The following is an 18838-nucleotide window of genomic DNA, read 5'->3' on the forward strand; positions in this document are numbered from 1 at the left end:
CTACTCAGACCATCTCTCACTCACTGTTCCTTTGCACAGCTATCTCTCACTCATTATTACTTTACACACCCATCTTTCATCCATTGTTCTATTTGGCACACATTTCTCACTCACAGTGACTCACGCATCCATCTGTCACTCACTGTAAATTGACACACCCATCTCACACACACAATCCTTTACACACCCATCTTTCACTCTACTTTACACACCCATCTCTCAATCACTGATACCATACACACCCGTCTCTCACTCACTATTTATTGCACACTCATCTCCCACTCATTCATCCTTTACACACCCATCTATCACTCACTATTATATTAGACACTCGTCTCTCACTAACAGTGACTCACGCGCCCATCTGTCACTCACTGTTAATTTACACACCCATCTCTCACACTCTTCCTTTACACACACATATCAGATATTCTACTTTGCACACCTATCTCTCACTCACTGTTACTTTACACACCCATGTCTCATTAACTGTTACTTTACACACCCATCTCTCACTCACTATTACCATGCACACCCATCTCTCACTCAGTGGTCCTCTACACAGTCATTGCTCATTCACAGTGACTTACACTTCCATTCCTCACTCACTGTAACTTTATGCAACCATCCCTCACTCACTGTTAATTTACACAGCCATCTCTCACTCACTGTTACTCACACACCCATCTCTCACTCACTGTAAATTTACAGACCCAACTCTCCCTCACTGTAACCATACATTTTAATCTCTCACTCACTGTTACTTTACACACCCATTTCCCACTCACTGTTACCATACACACCCATCCCTCACTCACTGTTACTTTACATACTCATCCACCCCTCACTCTTCAGTACACACCCAACTCTCATGCACTACTCCTTTGCAAGCACATCTCTCACTCACTATTGCAATACACACCCATCTCTCAGTCACTGCTACTTTACACACCCATCTCTCACTCACTGTTACCATACACAGCCATCTCTCACTCACTGTTAATTTACACACTCATCTCCAACTCAGCATTCATTTACACACCCAACACTCACTCAGTATGCCTTTGCAAATACATCACTCACGCCATGTTACATTAAACACCCACCTTACACACAATGTTACAATACACACCCATCTCTCCCTCACTGTTCCTTTAAAACACCCATCTCTCACTCACTCTTCCTTTACACGCCCATTTCTCACTCACTATTACTTTACACACCTTATCTAACTCGCTGTAATGATGACACCAATCTCTCACTCACTGTTAATTGAAACACGCATCTCTCACTCACTGTACCTTTACAAACCTATCACTCACTGTTCCTCTGCACATCTAACTCTCACTCACTGTGACTCTTCCACCAATCTCTCACTCACTGTTCCTTTACACACCCATCGCTCACTCACTGTTAATATACACACAAATCTCTCACCAACTGTTATTTACACAGCCATCTCTTACTCACTGTGCATTTGCACACCAACCTCTCAATCGTTGCTACATTACACACACATTTCTCACTCAATGTGACTCTCCACCAATCTCTCACTCACTCTTACTCACTGAATCAGCTCTTGCTTACTGTTATTTTACACACCCATCTCTCACTCACATTCACTTTACACAACCATCTCTCACTCACTGTTCCTTTGCACATCTATCTCACTCTCACTGTTACTTTACACACCAATCTTTCACTCCTTGTTATATTAGGCACACATCACCCACTCACAGTGACTCACACACCCATCCATCACTCACTGTTAATTTACACACCCAGCTCTCACTCACTGATACTTTACACACCCATCTCTAACTCACTGTTACTTTAAACAGCCATCTCTCACTCACAGTGACTCATGCAGCCATCCCTCAGTCACTGTAAATTTACATAACCATCTCTCTCTCACTCACTGTAAATCTACTGAGCTTTCTCTCACCCACTGTGATTCACACACCAATTCCTCACCCACAGTTATTTTACAAACCCATCTCTCACACACTGTTACTTTACTCACCCATCACTCACTCACTGATATATTACACACCCATCTCTCACTCACTGTTCCTTTACACACACATCACTCACGTACTTTTCCTTTGCATATATATGTATCACTCACTGTTACTTTACACACTCATCTCTCATTCACTCTTCCTTTTCACACAAATCTCTCACTCACATATCTCACTGACTGTTATTTTGCACACACATCTCTCAATCATTGCTACTTTACACGCCCATCTCTCACTCGCTGTTCCTTGACACAGTCATCTCTCACTCACTGTTATTTTACACACGCATTTCTCACTCACTCTTCCTTTACACACCCATCACTCACTATTATTTTGCACACCCATCTCCCACTCACTGTTACATTACACACCCATCAATTACTCACTGTGAATTTACAGACCCATCTCTCACTCATTGTAACCATACAAATCAATCTCTCACTCACTGTTACTTTGCACACACATCTCTCACTCACTTTTACCATACACACCCATCTCTCATTCACTGTTAGATAAAACACCATCCCTCACTCACTGTAACTTTACACAACCATCGCTCACTCGCTGTTAATATAATCAGCCATCTCTAACCCACTGTGACTCTCACACGCATTCCTCACCCACTGTAATGCTACAAACCCATTTCTCACTCACTGCTACTCACACACCCATCTTTCTTCACTGTAAATTTACAGAGCCGTCTCTCACTCACTGTAACCATACATATTAATCTCTCACTTAGTGTTACTTTACACACCCATTTCCCACTCACTGTTACCATACACACCCATCTCTCACTCACTGTTACTTTACACACTCATTTCCCACTCACTCTTCATTTCACACCCAACTCTCATGCACTATTCCTTTGCAAACACATCTCTCACTCACTATTGCAATACACACCCATCTCCCAGTCACTGCTGCTTTACACACCCACCTCACACTCACTGTTACCATACACAGCCACCTCTCACTCACTTTTAATATACACACTCATCTCCCACTCAGACTTCATTTACACACCCAACACTCACTCAGTATGCCTTTGAAAATACATCGCTCCCTCCATGTTACATTACACACTCATCTCACACTCAATTTTACACTACACACCCAACTCTCAATCACTGTTCTTTTACACACCCATCTTCCACTCACTCTTCATTTACACACCCAAATCTCACTCACTATTCCTTTGCAAACACATTGCACACTCCATGTTACATTACACACCCATCTCTCACTCACTGTTCCTTTACACACCCATCTCTCAATCACTGTTCCTTTGCACAGCTATCTCTCACTCATTGTTACTTTACACACCCAACTTTCACTCATTGTTATGTTAGACACACATCTCTCACTCAGTGATGCAGACACCCATCTGTCACTCACTGTTAACTGACACAGCCATCTCACACTCCCAATCCTTTACACACCCATCTGTCACTCACTACTTTACACACCCATCTCTCACTCACTGATACCATACACACCCATCTCTCACTCACTGTAAATTTGCACACTCATCTCCCACTCAATCTTCCTTTACACACCCATCTCTCACTCACTATTATATTTGACACCTGTCTCTCACTCAGTGACTTACACACCCATCCATCACGCACTGTTTACTGTCACAGCCATCTCACACTCAAAATCCTTTACACACACATATGTCACTCACTCTACTTTGCACACCCATCTCTCACTCATTTTAAATTACACACCCATCTCTCATTAACTGCTACTTTACACACCCGTCTCTCACTCACTTTTACTTTACACACCCATTCCTCACTCACTGTTCCTTTACACACCCATCTCTCATTCACTGTTTCTATACAGAGCAATCTCTCACTCACTGTTACTTTACACACCCATCTCTCACTCACAGTGACTCACGCACCCATCCATCAATCACTGTTAATTTACACACCATCTCTCACTCACTGTTCCTTTACACACCCATATGTCACTCACTCTACTTTTGACTCCCATCTCTCACTCATTGTTAAATTACACACCCATCTCTCACTCACAATGACTTACAAACCCATCCCTCACTCACTGTAACTTTACACAACCATCGCTCACTCACTGTTTATTTACACAGCCAACTCTGACCCACTGTAACTCTCACACCCATTCCGAACCTGCTGTTATTCTACAAACCCTTCTCTCACTCACTGTTACTCACATAATCACCTCTCACTCACTGTTAATTTACAGACCGTCTCTCATTCACTATAACCATACATATCAATCTCTCACTCACTGTTACATTACACACCCATCTCTTTCTCACTGTTACCATGCACACCCATCTCTCACTCACTTTTACTTTACACACTCATCTCCTACTCACTATTCCTTTACACACCCAACTCTCACTCACTATACCTTTGCAAACACATCTCTCCCTCACTGTTACATTACACACCCATCTCACACTCATTATGAAAATACTCATCCATCCTGCAATCACTGCTACTTAAACACCCATCTCACACTCACAGTAACCATACATACCCATCTCTCACTCACTGTTACTTTGCACATCCAGCTCTCACAGTGAATCTCCCACTCATCCATCAATCAATGTCACTTTCGACACCAATCTCTCACTCACTTTTCCTTTACACACCCATCAGTCACTATTCTTTTGCACACCCATCTCTCACTCATTTTTACATTACACACCCATCACTCACTCACTGTGAATTCAGAGACTGCTCTCACTCACTGTAACGATACATATCAATCTCTCACTCATTGTTACATTACCAACCAATCTCTCACTCACTATTACCATACACACCCATCTCTCACTCACTGTTACCATACACACCCATCTCTCAATCACTGTTACCATACACACCCATCTCTCACTCGCTGTGACACTCACACCAACCTCTCACACACTGTTAATTTATAAACCAATCTCAATCACTGCAATTTTACACATCCATCTCTCACTCATTGAGGGATGGGTGTGAGATTCACAATCACAGTTATTTTACACATTCATCTCTCACTCACTGTTTCTTCCCACACCCATCATGCATGCACTGTAGCTTTGCACATATATCTCTCACTCACTGTTAATTTACACACCAATATTTCACTCAATTATTTTACACACACACCTCATACTCGCTGTCCCTTTCCACACCCTTCTCTCACTCACTGTAACTATATATACCCATCTCTCACTCACTCTGCCTCTCACACCCATCTCTCACTCATTGTTACTTAAAACACGCATCTCTCACTCACTTTCCTTTACACCATTTCTCACACACTGTTCCTTTACACACCCATCTCACAATCACAGCTACTTTACACAACCATCTCACAGTCACTGTTACCTTACACAGCCATCTTTCACTCAATGTTCCTTTACACACCCATCTTTCACTCACTTTTACCATACACTCCCTTCTCTCACACTGTTCCTTTATACACCCATCTATCACTCACGGTTCCTTTAAACACCCTTCTCTCACTTACTGTTTCTATACACACTCATCTCTCGCTCGCTGTCCCTATCCACACCCTTCTCTCACTCACTCTAACTATATATACCAATCTCTCACTCACTGTTACTTAACACACACATTTCTCACTCAATACACACCTATCTCTCACTCACTGTTACTTTACACACCCATCTCTCACTCACTATTACTTTGCACACACATTCTCACTCACTGTTACTTTACACACCTTTTCTCACTCGCTGTGTCGATGACACCAATCTCTCACTCACTGTTAATTGAAACACGCATCCCTCACTCACTGGTCCTTTGCACACCTATCTCTCACTCACTGTTCCTTTGCACATCCAATTCACACTCACTGTGACTCTCATACCAATCTCTTACCCATTGTTTCTTTACACATTTTCCCTCACTCCCTGTGAACTTACACACCTGTCTCTCACTCACTCTTCCTTTACACACTGTTAATATACACACCAATCTCTCACCAACTGTTACTTTACACAGCCATCTCTTAATCACTATGAATCTCACACCATTCCCTCACTCAAGCTACTTTACACATCAATCGCTCACTCACTGTTACTTCACACAAATCTCTTAATCACTGCTACTTTACACACCCATCTCACACTCACTGTTACCATACACACCATCTATCACTCACTGTTCCTTTACACACCCATCTCTTACTCATTGTTAATTTACACACTCATCTCTCACTCACTTGTCCTTTACATACCCATCTCTCACTCACTATTCCTTTGCACACCCATCTCTCACTCACTGTTACATTACACAACAATCTCTAGCTTGCTGTCACTTTACACACCCTTCTCTCACTCACTGTAACTATATATACCAAACTCTCATTCACTGTTACTTTACACACCCATCTCTCACTCATTGTACCATAAACACCCATCTCTGACTCAGTTACTTTACACACCCATCTCTCACTCGTTGTACCATAAACACCCATCTCTCACTCACTGTTACTTTACACACCCATCTCTCACTCATTGTACCATAAACACCCATGTCTCACTCACTGTTACTTTACACACTCATCTATCACTCACTCTTCCTTTACCCACCAATCTCTCACTCACTTTTCCTTTGCACACACATTCTCACTCATTGTTACTTTACACACCTTTTCTCACTCGCTGTGATTCTGACACCAAACTCTGACTCACTGTTTATTGAAACACGCATCTCTCACTCATTGTGACTCTCACACCCATCCCTGAATCACTGTTACTTTACACATCCATCTCTCACTCACTCTACCTTTCCACACCCATCATTCACGCACTGTTCCTTTGCACATATACCTTTCATTCACTGTTACTTTACACACCAATATTTCATTCAATGTTATTTTACACACCCAGCTCACACTCATTGTTCCTTTACCCACCCATCTCAAACTCACTCTTACTTTATACACTCATTGTTACTTTAAACATGCATCTCTCACTCACTTTCCTTTACACAGCTATTTCTCACACACTGTTCCTTTACACACCCATCTCAAAATCACTGCTGCTTTACACGCCCATATCACAGTCACTGTTACCATACTCACCCATCTCTCACTCACTGTACCTTTACAAACCCTTCCCTCACTCACTGTTACCATACACATCCTTCTCTCATTCACGGTTCCTTTAAACACCCTTCTCTCACTCACTGTTTTGATACACATCCATCTCTCACCAACTGTTCCTTTACACAACCATCTCTTAATCACTATGAATCTCACACCATTCCCTCACTCAAGCTACATTACCCATCAATCTCTCACTCACTGTTACTTCACACAAATCTCATAATCACTGCTACTTTACTCACACATCCCTCACTCACTGTTACCTTACACACCATCTATCAGTCACTGTTCCTTTACACACCCATCTCTCACTCATTATTAATTTACACACTCATCTCTCACTCACTTGTCCTTTTCATAGCCATCTCTCACTCACTATTCCTTTGCACACCCATCTCTCACTCGCTGTTACATTACACAACAATCTCTAGCTCGCTGTCCCTCTACACACCCTTCTCTCACTCACTGTAACTATATATACCAAACTCTCACTCACTGTTGCTTTACACACCCATCTCTCACTCATTGTACCATACAAACCCATCTCTCACTCACTGTTCCTTTACACACCCTTCCCTCACCCACTGTTACCATACACACCCTTCTCTCACTCACAGTTCCTTTGCACACCAATCTCTTACTCGTTGTTCCTTTACAAATCCTTCTCTCATTCACTGTTACTTTACATACCCATCTTTCACTCAGTGATATTTATCACACCCATCTCTCACTTGCTATTCTTTTGCACACCCATCTCTCACTCACTGTTCCTTTCCACACCCATCAGCCATGCACTGTTTCTTTTCACATATATCTTTCAATCACTGTTACTTTACACACACATATTTCACTCACTGTTATTTTACACACCCATCTCACACTCATTGTTCCTTTACCAGCTCACCTCAAACTCACTCTTATTTTATACATCTATATCTCACTCATTGTTACTTTAAACACACACCTCTCTCACTTTCCTTTGCACAACTACTTCTCACACTCTGTTCCTTTACACACCCATCTCACAATCACATCTACTTTACACACCATCTCAGCCACTGTTACCATACACACCATCTCTCACTCACTGTTCCTTTACACACCGTCTTTCACTCACTGTCCCTTTACACACACTTCTCTCACTCACTGTTTCTATACACACCCATCTCTCACTCACTGTTCCTTTACACAACCATCCCTTACTCATATGAACCTCACACCATCCCCTCACCGAAGCTACTTTACACATTTATCTCTCACTCACTGTTACTTTACACATGCTTCTCACAATCATTGCTACTTTACACACCCATCTCACACTCACTGTTACCATACACACCCATCTATCACTCACTGTTAAGTTACACACTCATCTCTCACTTACACTTCCTTTACACAGCCATCTCTCACTCACTATTCCTTTGCACACCCATCTCTCACTCGCTGTTGCAGTACACACCCATCTCTTACTCGCTGTCCATTTACACACCCTTCTCTCACTCGCTGTAACTATATATACCAATATCTCAAGCACTGTTACTTTACACACCCATCTCTCACTCATTGTTGCCATACACACCCATTTCTTACTCACTGTGACTTTACACATTCATCTCTCACTCACTCTTCCTTTACACACCCATCTCTCCCTCACTATTACTTTGCACACACATTCTCACTCACTGTTACTTTACACACCTTTTCTCACTCGCTGTGACTCTGATACCAAACTCTCACTCACTGTTTATTGAAACACGTATCTCTCACTCACTGTTCCTTTACACATCAATTTCGCATTCACTGGGACTCTCACACCAATCTCTCAGTCACTGTTACATTACACATCCATCCCTCACTCACTGTGAACTTATGCACCAGTCTCTCACTCACTGTTCCTTTAAACACCCTTCTCTCACCCACTGTTCCTTTGAGCACCCATCTTCTTCTTAAGCAGCCCCTCGGAACCGAGAATGACTTGCTTCCATGTTAAAAATGAGTTGTCAGGTGACAGATGAGTCCAATGCGGGTCCTACAGTCTCTGTCACCGGTGGGGCAGACGGTGTTAGAAGGGGCGGGTGGGTAGGGCGCTTGGGTTGATGTGTGCTCCTTGCGCTGCCTGCGCTTGGCTTCCACTTGCTCCTGGCAAACAGACTCGAGGTGCTTGGCACCTTGCCGGATGCTTCTCCTCCACTTTGTGTGGTCTTGGGCAAGGGATTCCCAGGTGTTGGTGGGGATGTTACACTTTTTCAAGGAAGCTTTGAGGGTTTCCTTGTAGCATTGCTTCTGCCCACCTAGGTCTCTCTTGCCATGCCAGAGCTCCAAGTAGAGCTCCTATTTTGGAAGTCTCGAATTGGGCATGCGGACAATGTGACCCATCCATCGGAGGTGCTCAAGCGTGGTCAAAGCTTTGATGCTGAGCAAGAACACTCCCTCACTCACTGTTAATATACACATCAATCTCTCACTTACTGTTACTTTACACACCCATCTCTCATACACTGTGCCTTTACACACAATCTCTCAATCGTTGCTACATTACACACCCATCTCTCACTCACTGTTACTCACTGAATCAGCTCTCACTCACTGTTACTGTACACACCCATCTCTCACTCACGATTCCTTTACACACACATCTCCCACTCACTGTTCCATTGTACACCCATCTCTCACTCACTGTTACTTTATACACCCATCGCTCATTCACTGTTCCTTTGCAAACCCATCTCTTACTCATTGTTCCTTTACACATCCTTCTCTCATTCACTGTACCTTTGTACACCTATCTCTCATTCACTGTTCTGTTACACATCAATCTCTCACCCACTGTTACTTTACACACCCATCTCTCATTCACTGTTCCTTAACAAACCTATCTCGCACTCACTGTTGCTTTGTACACCCATCTCTCACTCACTGTTCCTTTACACACCCATCTCTCACTCACTGTTCCTTTGCAAACCCATCTCACACTCACAACTCCTTAACACACCCATCTCTGAAACACTGTTCCTTTACACACCCATCACTCACTAATTGTTCCTTTACCCAGCCATCTCTCACTCATTGCTAATTTACACACCCATCTCTCACTCAATGTGACATACACACCTAACTCGCACTTGATGTTACTTTTCAAACCAATCTGTCACTTACTGTTACTTTAGACACTCATCTCTCACTCACACTTCCATTACACACCCATCTCTCACTCACTATTCAATTGCATACCCATTCCTCACTCACTGTTACTTTACATATCCATCCCTCACTCTTGGTTACTTTACACACACATCTCTGGTTCAGTGCTACTTTACACACTGACCTCACACTCACTGTTAATGTACACACACCCATAACCACTGACTGTTGCTTTACACACACGTCTCTCACTCACTGTTCCTTTACGCACCGATCTCTCACATCACTGTTACTTTACACACTCATCTCTAACTCACTCTTCCTTTACACACCAATATCTCACTCACTGTGCCTTGACACACCAATCTTTAAATCATTGCTACATTACACGCCCATTGCTCACTCATTGTTAATTTGCACACCCATCTCTCACTGACCATTCCACTACACATCCATCTCTTACTCACTGTTATTCACACACCCATGTCTGACTCACTGTGACTCTCACACCAATCCCTTGCTCACTGTTAATTTATGCACCCATCCCTCACTCACTGTGACTTTACACACCCATCTCTCACTCACTTTTCTTTTACACATCCATCTCTTAATCACTATGAATCTCACACCCATCCCTCACTTAAGTTACATTACACACCCATCTCTCACTCACTGTTACTTTACACACACATCTTTCAATCAGTGCTACTTTACACACCGATCTGACACTCACTGTTACAATGCACACCCAACTCTCACTCACTGTTAATATACACACACCCATATCCACTGACTTTTACTTTACACACACACTTCTCTCACTCACTGTTCCTTTACACACCCATCTCTCACTCGCTGTGACTCTGACACCAATCTCTCACTCATTGCTACATTTCACACACATCCCTCACTCACTGTGATTTTACACACCCGTCTCACACTCACTGTGCCTTTACACACATATCTCTCTCACTGTTTCTATATACACCCCTCTCTCACTCACTGTTCTTTTACACAACCATCTCTTAATCACTGTGAATATCACACCGATCCCTCACTCAAGTTACTTTACATACCTTTCTCTCACTCACTGTGACTCTCACACCGATCTCACACACACTGTTAATTTACAAACCAATCTCTCAATCACTGCTACTTTACACATCCATCTCTCACTCATTGTGAATCTCACACCCATCCCTCAATCACTGTTACTTTACACACCCATCTATCACTCACTGTTCCTTTCCACCCCATCATTATCACACTGTTCCTTTCCACATATATATCTCACTCACTGTTACTTTACACACCAATATGTCACTCACTGTTATTTTATACACCCATCTCTCACTCCCTCTGACTCACTCCCATCTCTCACTCATTGTTACTTTAAACATTCATTTTCCTTTACACACCCATCCCTCACACACAGTTCCTTTACACACCCACCTCACAATCTCTTCTGCTTTACACACCCATCTCACAGTCATTGTTAACATACACACCCAAATCTGAATCACTTTTCATTTACACACCCATCTCTCACTCACTGCTACCATACATACACTTCTCACACTCCCTGTTCCTTTACACAACCGTCTCTCACTCACTGTTCCTTTACACACCCTTCCCTCACTAACTATTACCATACACACCCTTCTCTCACTCCCTGTTCCTTTAAAAAACGTTCTCTCACTCATTGTTCCTTTACACAACCATCTCTTAATCACTATGAATCTTACACCATTCCCTCACTCAAGCTACTTTACCCACCTATCTCTCATTCACTGTTACACACACATCTCACAATCACTGCTTCTTTACACATCCATTCCACACTTACTGTTAATAAGCACACCCACATCCGGATGGATGGGTTGTGGAGCATTCACGAGGCTGAGAAGTTCGTGGATAGCACGTTTAGTGAGTTGGTCACACCGCAGGGAAGGGCTGCACAGGAAGAAAGGAAATGGGTGACCACCAGGTGGAGCAATAGAAGTAGGCAGGTAGTGCAGGAAACCCCTGTGACCATTCCCCTCTCAAACAAGTATACCGTTTTGGATACTGTTGGGGGGAATGACTCACCAGGGGAAGGCAGCAGCAGCCAGCTTCCTGGCACTGGAGGCGCTCCTGCTGCCCAGGAGGGGAGGAAAAAGAGTGGGAGAGCAATAGTCGTAGGGGATTCTATAGTAAGGGGAACAGATAGGCATTTCTGTGGCCGTAGACGTGAATCCAGGATGGTTTGTTGCCTCCCTGGTGCCAGGGTCAAGGATGTCACTGAGCGGCTGCAGGGCATTCTGGAGGGGGAGGGTGAACAGCCAGAGGTCGTGGTCCACATTGGCACCAACGACATAGGTAAAAAGAGGGATGAGGTCCTGCAGCAAGAATTTAGGGAGCTAGGGGCAAGATTAAGGAGCAGGACCTCAAAGGTTGTAATCTCTGGATTACTCCCGGTGCCACGTGCTAGTGAGTATAGGAATAGGAGGATAGAACAGATGAATGCGTGGCTAAAGGGATGGTGCAGGAGGGAGGGCTTTAGTTTCCTGGATCACTGGGTCTGCTTCTGGGAAAGGTGGGACTTGTACAAGTCGGACGGTTTACACCTGAACCAGAGGGGAACCAATATCCTTGCGGGGAGGTTTGCTAGCACTGCTGGGGGGGGTTTAAACTAATTCGGCAGGGGGATGGGATACAGAGTGGAGCTATAGTAGGGGGTGATGTACAGCCAAATAAGGAGGAAAAAACAAGTCAGCAGGGAAGGCAGAGCAAAGATGTGAAGGCAAAAGGGAATATGGCAGGGCTGGAAGGCATTTATTTTAATGCAAGGAGTCTTGCAAATAAGGTGGATGAACTGAAGTTGTTGTTGAACACATGGGAGTACGATATTGTTGCTATCACGGAGACATGGTTGAGGGAGGGTCAGGACTGGCAGCTAAATATTCCGGGGTATAGAATCTTCAGGCGAGACAGAGGGGGGTGTAAAAGGGGAGGGGGTGTTGCAATATTAATTAAGGAGTCTATTACTGCTGTAAGGAGGGATGATATATTAGCGGGTTCCTCTAATGAGGCCATATGGGTAGAACTTAAAAACAAAAAGGGGTCAAGCACCTTGCTGGGAGTGTACTATAGGCCCCCAAACAGTCAGGGGGAGATAGAGGAGCAGATATGCAGGCAGATATCAGAAAAGTGTGAAAATAATAGGGTAGTAATAGTGGGGGATTTCAACTTCCCCAATATAAATTGGGATAGTCAGAGTGTGAAAGGCTTGGAGGGAGCAGAATTCTTAAAGTGCATCCAGGAAAGCTTTTTGAGCCAACATGTAGAAAGTCCTACAAGAGAGGGGGCGGTACTGGACCTAATTCTAGGGAATGTAGCCGGGCAGGTGGTGGATGTGTCTGTAGGAGAGCATTTTGGCGATAGTGACCACAATTCGGTGAGATTTAAGGTGGTCATGGAAAAAGACAAAGACGGCCCGGAAATCAGGGTTCTAAATTGGGGGAAGGCCGATTTTAATAAGATAAGACAGGATCTGGCAAAAGTGGACTGGGAGCAGCTACTTATAGGAAAATCCACATCAAAACAGTGGGAGGCTTTCAGAAGGGAAATAGAGAGAGTACAACACCAACATGTTCCTGTAAAGGTCAAGGGTGGGACCAACAAGCAAAGGGAACCTTGGATGACAAAGGATATACAAAAATGCATTCGGAAAAAAAGGGGGGCTTTTGGCAGTTACAAAAGACAAAAGACGGTGGAAGCCCTAGAGGAGTATAGGAGGTGCAGGGGCATACTTAAAAAGGAAATTAGGAGGGCGAGGAGGGGCCATGAAATAACACTGGCGAGCAAAATAAAGGAAAATCCTAAGATGTTTTATAAGTATATTAAGGGCAAGAGGATAACCAGGGAAAGGGTAGGGCCCATTAGGGACCAAAGTGGCAAGCTGTGTGTAGAGCCAGATGAAGTAGGTGGGGTTTTAAATGAATTTTTTGCCTCAGTGTTCACTATGGAGAAAGACGATGTAGATATAGAAGTCGGGCAAGGGGACTGTGACATACTTGAACATATTAGCATCGAGAGGGAGGAGGTACTAGCGGTTTTAGCAGGCCAAAAAGTGGATAAATCCCCAGGCCCGGACGAGATGTATCCCAGGCTGTTGTGTGAGGCAAAGGAGGAGATTGCAGGGGCTCTGACACAAATTTTCAGAACCTCTCTGGCCACAGGGGATGTACCAGAGGACTGGAGAACAGCTAATGTAGTACCATTATTCAAGAAGGGTAGCAGGGATAAACCAGGGAATTACAGGCCAGTGAGCCTAACATCTGTGGTAGGGAAATTATTGGAAAAAATTCTGAGGGACAAAATTAGTCTCCACTTGGAGAGGCAAGGATTAATCGGGGATAGTCAGCATGGCTTTGTCAAGGGTAAATCATGTCTGACCAATCTGATTGAATTTTTCGAGGGGGTGACTAGGTGTGTGGATGAGGGAAATGCTGTGGATGTGGTTTACATGGACTTCAGTAAAGCTTTTGACAAGGTCCCGCATAGGAGACTGGTCAAGAAGGTAAGAGCCCATGGGATCCAGGGGGCCTTGGCGCGTTGGATCCTAAACTGGCTGAGTGGCAGGAGGCAGAGGGTGATGGTCGAAGGTTGCTTTTGTGACTGGAAGCCTGTGTCCAGTGGTGTACCTCAGGGATCGGTGCTGGGTCCCTTGCTGTTTGTGATCTACATTAATGATTTGGATGAGAATGTAAAGGGTATGATCAGTAAGTTCGCGGATGACACGAAAATTGGTGGGGTGGTAAATTGCGAGGAGGAAAGCCTCAGGCTGCAGGACAATATTAACGGGTTGGTCAGATGGGCGGAAAAGTGGCAAATGGAATTTAACCCGGAAAAGTGCGAGGTGATGCATTTTGGACGGACAAATAAGGCAAAGGAATACACAATGAGTGGTAGGACCCTAGGAAGTACAAAGGGTCAGAGGGACCTTGGTGTACATGTACATAATTCCCTGAAGGCAGCGGAACAGGTAGATAAGGTGGTTAAAAAGGCTTATGGGATACTTGCCTTCATTAGCAGAGGCATAGAATATAAGAGCAGGGAGGTTATGATGGAGCTGTACAAACCGCTGGTGAGGCCACAGCTGGAGTACTGTGTGCAGTTCTGGTCGCCTCACTATAGGAAGGATGTGATTGCTTTGGAGAGGGTGCAGAGAAGATTCACCAGGATGTTACCTGGGATGGAGCGCCTCAGCTATGAAGAGAGACTGGACAGGCTGGGGTTGTTTTCCTTGGAGCAAAGAAGGCTGAGGGGGGACCTGATTGAGGTGTACAAAATGATGAGGGGCATAGATAGGGTAGATAAAGAGGAACTTTTCCCCTTAGTAGGGGGGTCAATAACAAGGGGGCACAGATTCAGGGTAAGGGGCAGGAGATTTAGGGGGGATTTGAGGAGGAACGTTTTCACCCAGAGGATGGTTGGAAGCTGGGACTCACTGCCTGAAAGGATGGTAGAGGCAGGAACCCTCACAACATTCAAGAAGCATTTGGATGAGCACTTGAAATGCCATTGCATACAAGGCTATGGACCAAATGCTGGAAAATGGGATTAGACTGGACAGGGAGGGATGGGCGGTGCAGACACGATGGGCCGAAGGGCCTCTTTCTGTGCTGTAAAACTCTATGACTCTATGACTCTATGACATCTCACTGAATGTTACTCTACACACACATCTATCAATTACTGCTACTTTACACGCCCACCTCACGCCCATCTCTTACTCACTGTTCCATTATGCACCCATCTCTCACTCACTCTTCCTTTACACAGCCATCTCTCAGTCACTGTTACATTACATACCCATCACTCACTCACTGTCCCTTTACACACCCTTCACTCACTCACTGTAACTATACATACCAATCTCTCACTCCCTGTTACTTTACACACCCATCTCTCAGTCATTGTTACCATACACACTCATCTCTCACACACTCTTCCTTTATACACCCATCTCTCACTCACTATTCCTTTATTCCTTTATACACCCATCTCTCACTCACTATTCCTTTGCACACACATTTCTCACTCACTGTTACTTTACACACTCATCTCTCACTCACTCCTCCTTTACACACCCATCTCTCACTCACTATTCCTATGCACACACATTTCTCACTCACTGTTACTTTACACACCTTTTCTCACTCGCTGTGTCTCGGACACCAATTTCTCACTCACTGTTAATTGAAACACACATCTCTCACTCACTGCTCCTTTACACACCTATCTCTCACTCACTGTTCCTGTACACATCCATCCCTCACTCACTGTGAACTTACACACCCGTCTCTCACCCACTGTTCCTTTACACACCCTTCTCTCACTCACTGTTCTTATACACACCCATCTCTCACTCACGGTTAATATACACACCCATCTCTCACTAGCTGTTACTTTACACACCCAGCTCTCACTCACTGTGCCTTTACACAACAATCTCTCAATTATTGCTACATTCCAAACCCATTTCTCACTCACTGTGACTCTCACACCCATCTCTCACTCACTGTTACTCACCGAATCAGCTCTCACTCACTGTTATTTACACACCCATCTCTCACTCACTGTTCCCTTGTACACCCATGTCTCACTCACTGTTCCTTTACACACCCATCTCTCACTCACTGTTCCTTTGAAACCCACCTCACACTCACCGTTCCTTTACACACCCATCTCTCGCTCATTTTGACTCACACACCAATCTCTCACTCACTGTTCATTTACACACCAGTCTCTCACTCACTGTTCCATTCCATTACACATCAATCTCTCACTCACTGTTACTTTACACACCCATCTCTCATTTACTATTCCTTAACACACCCATCTCTCACTCATAGCTAATTTACACACCCATCTCTCCCTCAATGTGACGGACAGATGTAACTCGCACTCAATGTTACTTTTCAAACCAATCTGTCACTCACTGTGACTTTACAGACCCATCTCTCACTCACTGTTATTTTAACCATGCATCTCTCACTCACTATTCCTTTGCACACCCATCCCTCACTCACTTTCAGTTTACACATCCATCTCTCACTCACTGTTACTATACACACTCTGGTCTTACTCACTGTTACTCTCACATCCATCTCTCACTCACTGTCACATTTAACACCCATCTCTCACTCACTGTTATCCTCACACCCGTCTCTGACTCGCTGTTACTCTCACTCATCTCTCACTCACTGTGACCCACATACACATCTCTTTATTACTGCTAATGTGCACACCCATCTCTCACTCACTGTTCCTTTGCACACCCATCTCTCTATCACTGGTGCAACACACACTCATCTCTCAGTGACTGTTCCTTTACACACCCATCTCTCACTTACTGTGACTCTCACACCAATCGCTCACACACTGTTAATTTACACACCCATCTCTCACTCACTGTTATTTTACACACCCATTCCTCACTTGCTGTTAGTTGACACACCAATCTGTCAGTTATTGTTCCTTTACACATCCATCTCTCACTCACTGTGACTCGCACACCCATCTCTCAATCACTGCTAATTCACACGCACATCTCCCACTCACATTTACTTTACACACCCATCTCTCACTCACTGTTATTATAGACAAACATATCAAACTGTCTTTGAATCTCGCACCCATCCCTCACTCACTGTTTCTTTACACACCCATCTCTCAATCACTGGTACTTTACACAGCCATCTCTCACTCACTGTCACTTTACACACCCATCTCTCAATCACTGTTCATTTAGACACCCATATCTCAATCACTGCTATATTAAACACTGATTACTCACACAGTGCTACATTAGCACTCACCTCTCACTTTCTGTTCCTTTACACACCAATCCCTCACTCACTGTTAAGTTACACACCCATTTCTCACTCACTGTGCATTTACAGACCAATCTCTCATTTTCTGTTACAATACACACCCATCTTTTACTCACTCACTGCACCTTTAAACACCTATCTCTCACTCACTGTTCCTTTACACATCCATCTCTCACTCACTGTGACTCACACACCCATCTCTCAATCACTGCTAATTCACTGGCATATCTCTCACTCACATTTACTTTACACACCCATCTCTCACTCACTGTTATTATAGATAAACATATCAAACTGCCTGTGAATCTCACACCCATCCCTCACTCACTGTTCCTTTACACACCCATCTCTCAATGACTGGTACTTTACACACATCTCTCATTCACTGTCCCTTTACACACCCATCTCTCAATCACTGTTCCTTTAGACACACATATCTCAATCACTGCTAATTTACGCACCCATCTCTCACTCACTGTTACTCACACACCCAACTCTCACTCACTTTTACTGTCACACACATCTCTCACTCACTCTTACTCCCACAACCATCTCTTACACACTGTGACACACCCACCCATCTCTCAATCACTGTTACTCACTCACCTTTCCCTCACTCATTGTTACTGTCACACCCATCTCTCACTAACACTTACTCACAAACCCCTCTCTAAC

The 18838-nt window shown here is 44.0% G+C and overlaps 1 long non-coding RNA gene across 1 annotated transcript in view; it reads right to left on the reverse strand.

The window, feature by feature from the left end:
- The window catches only part of LOC147116190 (uncharacterized), a 74423-nt gene that overhangs the window by 15798 nt on the left and 39787 nt on the right, over positions 1-18838 (reverse strand). The window lies entirely within an intron of this gene.

The sequence above is a fragment of the Somniosus microcephalus genome, chromosome 6 (genome assembly GCF_052327205.1).
Source record: "Somniosus microcephalus isolate GS21.2 chromosome 6, FLI_Smic_1.0, whole genome shotgun sequence".
Classification (NCBI taxonomy): Eukaryota; Metazoa; Chordata; class Chondrichthyes; order Squaliformes; family Somniosidae; genus Somniosus; species Somniosus microcephalus.